This window comes from Typopeltis vanoorti, chromosome 17, assembly GCF_054136105.1.
Source record: "Typopeltis vanoorti isolate ZY-2024b chromosome 17, IOZ_Tvanoo_1.0, whole genome shotgun sequence".
NCBI lineage: Eukaryota > Metazoa > Arthropoda > Arachnida > Uropygi > Thelyphonidae > Typopeltis > Typopeltis vanoorti.
Window position 1 is genome coordinate 50,529,192 of NC_143565.1, and position 7,809 is coordinate 50,537,000.

The window sequence follows — 7,809 nt, forward strand, 5'->3', positions numbered from 1 at the left end:
GTGGTACTGCTTACCATCAGGAGAATGTTCTTGAAAGGGATAGATGGGGCAATGCCAGGATCATGGTGAGGAGGCATTATGCTTATTGGACAAATGCTGGAAAAAGGGACTGACTGGTGAACAATATTACAATGAGGAGTATGCCAGTTTGCCTCAAGAACTCCTGAATCACTTGCTGCTAAGCATAGTGCAATGTTATGAGACCTGCATCGCAGTTCAGGGTGGACATATTCAACACTAAAATGTCTCTCTGCATAGTTTTTTGTAAACACTGCACATTAATTCCTTAACTACATCCTTAGAAAATTTGTAAGTTGCTAAAAATGTATTTAATTTAATTTGAATGAAATTTATAACCCATTTTTTGTTTAATATAATAATTTTAGTGTGCTGGCAATAAATTTGTCTACATTTTGCTGCAGCCATGAAAATTTTTTCATATACAGGTAAATATTTAGTTCATCCTTAACTTTTGGACAGCAGTGCATATGCTTCGTATTCATATTATATTATGTTTAAGTTAAGGGATATTACATCCCATATCGTTTCTTAGCCGAATAAGAAACTCAAAGAGTTTCATGCCGAATATAGTAGAAACTATATAAAGTTCGGTGATTCCAAGCTTAAGCAAATACCTGGATACTGCAGCAACTGACCCTAAAGGTAGTGCAAGCTGAGGCAACTCATGTCTAAGGTGGAGCAAGCTCCGATCACTATTAATATTTACCCATAATGTGAACTTAGCTCCTAGGAGCTGTATTTCTGTTCTACATTATGAGAGAAGGTCACTACCCAGACCGGTTTCAACCTTTATTGAGGTCTCATCAGTGAGTAGGTAGACCTAGTTAATATCAAGTTTGTAGCGAACAGAACGTACAAGCCTTCTATAAAGAGGTGTCCTAATAAATTATTAGATATATGAAGAGCCAAAGGCTTCAATTCGGCGACATATGACTTGTTTAAGTTAAGGGGTATTACATCCCATATCGTTTCTTAGCTGAATAAGAAACTCAAAGAGTTTCATGCCGAATATAGTAGAAACTATATAAAGTTCGGTGATTCCAAGCGTAAGCAAATACCTGGATACTGCAGCAACTGACTGTAAAGATAGTGCAAGCTGAGGTAACTCATGCCTAACATTTTCTATATCAGTTCCATCCACTTGTATCTTTTGTTTCATGTTTTTCTCACCAAATACCATTGTCTTTGTTTTTTCAAAGTTCATAACAAGTCCAAATCCCTTCCTCATTTAACAGTTTCAGTGTTTTTTTGTAGTTCTCTTTCATCTTCTTCAATAATAGCAATGTCATCTGCAAATCTCAGATTGTTAATTCTCATTCCATGTACAGATATTCCTTTGGCATCTTCTTTCATTTTATCCATTGCTCTTTCTAAATGTGCGATGAAAATGCTTGGTGATATTGGGTCTCTCTGTCTAGTACCTCTGCTTGTTTTAAACCATTTCCCCAAATCATCACCTATTCTAACTGCTGCAACTGCATTCTGGTAAACATCTTTTAATATAGCTATTAGTTTTTTATCCATTCCATAGGATTCCAGAACTGCTAATGTCACTTTCTGGTCAATACTGTCAAATGCTTTCTGAAAGTCAACAAAGCAAGTATATATATTTTTGTTTTTTCTCCTAGCTTTCTCTGCTATTAACCTCATTGTCAAAATCTGTTGAATTGTAGTTCTATCCTTCCTAAATCCTGCTTGCTCGTCTGCAAGGTATGCTTCCAATTGTGTTCTCAATCTTTCTGTCAGTATCATCACTTTACCAAGGTGACTTATCAAGGCAATTGTGCTATAATTTTTACATTCTAGCTTATTTCCTTTCTTGTATAATGTTACTAATATTGATTTCACCCACTCCTCTGGCATTTTCCCTTCTTTCCATACCATATTGCATAGTTGTGCATTTCTGTAACCATACTTTCCCCACCATATTTAATCATTTCTCCAGTAATGTTATCGTTACCAGGACTCTTGTTGTGTTGTAGCCATCCTATTGCTTTTTCTACCTCTCCTCTTAAAATGTCCATATCATGCTCATTACCTGGTGGTGATATCTGCTTCAATTCTTCAGTGAGTTTCCCAATGCTATCTGAATCTAGTTTTTCTTCATATAACTCACTACAGTATCTTGTCCACCGCTGTACAATTTTTTCTTTATTCATCAATACTTTGCCCTTTTCATCTTTAATTGTGGTCTGTTTTGGTTGCCACTTTCTATTAATAGTTCTGATCATTTTGTATACCTCCCTTGTTTTATGCTCTCCATAGTATTGTTCTATATTGTTTCATTGGGCTTCTAACCATTTCATTTTATCCATTCTGACTGCTTTTTTCACCTCATTACACTTTCTTCTATATTGCTCTTCTGTTTGTTCTGATGTATCCCTTCTTATCTTCAACATTCTTTTCTGCTGTACTAACTTCAGTGTTTCTTGTGTAATCCATTTCTTCTTGATCTTCTCTTCTTCTGGTACTGTTTCTTCAACTGCATCTTCTATCGTCTTCATTACTCTTTTCACTCTTAAATTCGAGTTTTTTTCTTTCTCCACACTTTTAAGTTTCTCTGCTAACACTGTTCTGTACCTTCTTCGTATTTCTGCTTCACTTATTCGTGCTGTATCTCTTCTATTCTGATGTTGGGGTTTATATTTCTTTTTCAATTTCATCTTGATGTTTGCAATCACTAAACTATGGTCCGAGTCTATATCCGCTCCTTGAAAAGTTTGACATTGCTGTACTGATGTTATCCATCTTCTTTTAATCATAATCATATCAATCATGTTTTTGGTTTTCCCATCATTTGATCGCCACGTCCATTTTCTACATCCTTTTGTTGGAATCTTGTGTTACAGATCATCATCTTGTGGTCCACAGCAAATTCTAACAATTTTTCACCTTGTTCATTTCTTTCTCCGAAACCATATTTTCCCATGACTTTTTCCCAACCATCATTATCTATTCCAACTTTGGCATTCCAATCTCCTTCAATAATTAGCACATCTTGCTTTGGTATTGTTTCTATTGTCTCTGTCAGATCTTTGTAGAATAAGTCAATATCCTCATCTGTGCTGTCAGATGTGGGTGCATATATCTGGACTATTGATATGTTGAATGGCTTTGCCTGAAATCTTGCTACTATGATTCGTTCATTTACTGGTTTGTAGCCTAACAGTGCCTCTCGAGCTCTTTTGCTGAGAAGGAAGCCAACTCCTGCTTCGTGCATGGTGTCATGTCCTGACCATATTACTTCGTCCATTGATCTCTCCAGATGATGTCCATCTCATCTCTGCCAATCCTAGTATATCCCACCAATATCTCTTCATTTCCTCATGAAGTAGTTCTAATTTTCCTGACATCCAGAGTGTCCGCACATTCCATGTTCCTACTGATAACAGTTCTGTTAGTTTCAGTTTCTGTTTCCTTTCGGTATCCCACTTTTTGATCCAACCCCGATCGCTCGATTGGTATCGTGTGCCTTGTTTATCCGGGCGACGCCCAAGCCGGCATGTTGTAGCTGTTGGTTGTATAGGCACTTCGCATCCATGTAATTGTGGACATATATGCACATCTGTGCTGGTACGATTGTTTAATTCATTTCAATAATTAAAATTTCTAAACTAATTATATTCTTCTATACTAATTACAGAGCTGTGTATGGTGGAGCAGCATCTTAAAGGAGTGGAGTACTAATTGGTCCCCTGACCTGTTACTCAAACTTATTATATATGTAAATGTCGGCCTGAGTGGTTAGCATATCCACTCTCCAACCAGTAGGCCTCAGGTTTCAATCCCAATTCATGTTTGTGGTCTTTAGGTGGAAGATGAATTTCGTTGTCAGGTGTGAGACCACCTCTCCACTTATTGAAGGCCTGAAGTGGCTGAAAAAGTTTCATGTTTAGTTTCTAGAGCAAGATTTCTGGACTTACGTATAAATAAATTTTTAAAAAAGTACAAAAATATATATAAAATTGTTAAAAATGGAAAACAAAAATCCTTAGCCCACCCTTGGTACAGACGTACTATAGGTTTTTGTAATAACATTTTGTGGGTGATAACCACATTAAAAAAAAAATGATATCATGAATGGTTTGGGAAAGTGATATTTTGTTGTCTGCTGATGAATCAAAGCTGCAGGAAAATTATGGACGTTGATATAGACTGTCAGGAGGATTTGAAATTGTATGTCAGTATCACTATGTATATGTGTGATATTGATATGGCTAGAGAAAGTGAGGTTATCAGTCAGTTTAGTTAAATGCAAGATTTTGCAGTTCAGAGAGGGAAGACTGCATAGTGTGTCAGAGGAGTTGTGGTACAAGGAATGTGGGAAAATGTTGAAAGAAGAAAGACTGGAATGTTAGTATACAAGGCATTGAAGTTCTAAGGGCACTTGGCAAATGTGGCAAAAGTAACACAGAGGATTACTACTATGATAAATCTTCTTCTTCAACCTTTTGGTTCTGTCCACTGCTGGACGAACGTCTTCCCCATGATTTTCCAGACCACTCGGTTTTCTGCCTCTCCCATCCATCTCACTCCTGCAATTTGTTCCAGTTCATCCCACCACCTTTTTCTCGGTCTTCCTTTCTGTCTTGCTCCATCCGTTGGTCTCCACTCTGTTCTTTTTCTATTCCATCTCCTGTCACTGCATCTGGCAATATGGCCAGCCCATCTCCACTTAGCCTGTTTAATGTATTTTACAATATCCATGACACCTGTTTGAGATCTTATCCAGGTATTTGTCTTCCTATCTCTTAATGTTATTTTTAGTATACTTCTCTCCATCAATGTTGTGTTCTCAGCTTTTTGTTCAAGTCCATGTTTCTCCTCCATATGTCAGGACAGGAAGTATGCACTGGTCGAAAGCTTTCCTTTTTAGACTCATCGGATGTCACTTCTGAATATGTCTCTCATTTTCCCATGATAAATATGATAAATAAGGCACATTAAAAAAATACAAAGAATGATACAATTGTACAAAGCTTTGATTGGAGTGTACTTTGAATACTATGCATAGTTTAGATTATCTGGTAGTTGTGGTGATATGAAAGTCCTAGAAATGATAGAAAGCCTTATAATTAAGGTAATTCAGTTCTGTAAATGCAGGTTATGAGGACAGACTGAGGGAGTGTAAATTGAAGATGCTGTAAGTGTTGAGGGGTATGAATGAACTTAGTGTGATATGAGATATTAAAGCATTCAAGATGAGTACTTTGACTCCAGTGGTATGCCGTAGTAGGAATAATACTTAAATGTTATATTTTCAATCACATTGTGGTAGCTCCTTATGTTATAATCACCATAGCTCATTCTGTGTTGTTTTATGAATTTATTCGCCACTTCATAATTTCTTTTGTGGAGAAATTTTATGTGTGTGTGTGTGTATATACATACATACACACACATCGAAGAGCCATAACATTATGACCAGTGTGTGTCTTCATGTAAATTGAAGCAGCTCCAGGGAAACGACACGACATATGTGGGTCATGAAACGATATAAATAAACGGTTATTCTTTTCTTTGATGGGAAAGGCAGCAGACTTAAGTGAAGGCCAAATTGTGATGGACAGACAACTTGGTCAGAGCATTTGCATTCACTTTTTGAAGGTACTCACCACGCAGGTCAGCCATGGTGAGTACCTTCAAAAAGTGGACAAAGGAGGGGAAAACCATGAACTCTGGTAAGGTGTGGGCCAACCATGACTCATCGATGCTTGATGCAGGAGAAGGCTATCTCAGATGGTACGAGCCAACAGAAGAGTTACAGTGGTGCAACTTGCTGGTAATTTGAATACAGGTGTAATGTGTCACAATACCAATACGTTGAACCCTACCGGAAATAGCATGCTGTGTAGCCGCAGGACACTCTGAGTACCCATGCTAACCTTGATTTACCATCAAAGCTCCTCAAATGGGCATGCAAGCATCAAAACTGGACCTTGCATGAGTTGAAGAAGGTCGCCTGGTCTGATGAATCTCATCTGTTGCACTATGTGAACGGCCGGATATGTTTGCATCATTTACTTGAGAAAGTGTTGGCACCAGAATGCACTGTGGGACAAAAACAAGCCAGTGGAGGTATAATGCTTTGGCCAATGTTCTGCAGGGAAACCCTGGGTCCAGTCATTCATGTGCAGGAAACTATGGCGTCTACCACCTATAGACATCATTGAATCATTGCAGACCATGTACATCCTCTCATGACAACGCTATTTTCCTCTGGTTGTTCCTTCTTTCAGCAGGATAATGTGATGTGCCACATTGCCTGGATTGTGTGAGAATGGTTCGTGGAACCTGAGGAAGACTTCCAGGTATTCCCTGGCCACGAAATTCCCTAGACTTCAATCCAATCGATCTGTGGTTTGAATTAGAACAGTACATCCGCTATACAGCAGCTGAACCATGTAACTTGCAACAGTTAAAGGATTTGCTGGTTACATGTTGGTACCAGATACCACAAGAAACCTGTAGAAATCTTCTACCATGATACCTCGCTGAATAAGAGCTGTTTTGGCAGCACTTGGATGACCAAAATCATATATAGATGGTCATAATGTTTTGGCTCTTCAGTGTATGTGTGTATTTCTCTCATCTGTTATGTTGGTTTTTGAAAATTTCCAGACATGTATTCTGTGGTCCCCCCCCCCCGTATTTTTAAATGTCGCCTATTATTTATTTAATCTTAATAGCTTCATTTATTTTTTTTAACACTTCATCTTTATATGCTTTCTTCTTTTTAAAAATTGCAGGTCATGAAACTTAATTTTTCTTGAGTTGTGACCAGGTATGAAGGAATGATTTAGAAGATATGAAAATACTCACAACCCAAGAAGAAAAATTTACCATTTCTCCTTTTTCAATCAGTCATTTTTGTGCTGTTTTTACTGCTTTTGCTATGTGCTTCCTGTATTTCAAATTCCTCTTAGTTATCACTGCCAGAACCCTAGCCCCATTAGTTTTTTGCAGTGCAGTACCATCAATATAGTGCATAGTTTGTAATCTCTTTCTATCTTTTGAAACTAAACTTTTTACACCTTATTAACAAATGTTGATAGAATCATTGAATACCTGAAGATTAGATATCAGCTTTTTGTCATTTTTAAAAGGGCGGGAAAAATTATATGCAAATTACTCATTTAAAAAATGTTCAACAAGCTGGAAGAAGGGCCGTTGTAAGGGTTTTTTTAGACAAGAAACAGACAAAGAATAAAATAAAAACTTAAAGAATGCATAGTTTCATTTATTGTGAGACAGTCTGTGATATTGACATGGATACGTTGAACACTAAGAAAAGGATTCCAAGGCCACCTTACCCTACCTCTAGAGATCCTGTTTTTTTCAGACTACTAAGACAAGTAAAACAACCTGCCATTTCTTGCACATTGAAGAAGATATATGAATGAGAGATACTTTAGAAGTTGTGCACTTGTCATGCTGGTTTTTCTTACAGTTTAAACCCAGAGTAATGTATAATGTATATTGACGGGCATCTACAGTAAAATTACGTTATATCTGTTCATGAATTAAATTTTGATTTTAGCCTTTTTGTGAAATATGATGTGTGCCACGTGTATCCCTTTGATTATGTGGGAAAGTTATGGGTTTTTAAGGAATATGTAACATGTGCATATGCCTTAAAAACCCATATAAGTCATATGGGTTTTTAAGGCATATGAGATTATTGAGAATGTAACATGAAGAATGAGTCCACGTCTGATAGCGAAGAGGATATATGAATGAGCAGCGATGGAATGGTATAAACTGAAAAAACAGGGAAGTAAGCTGCTT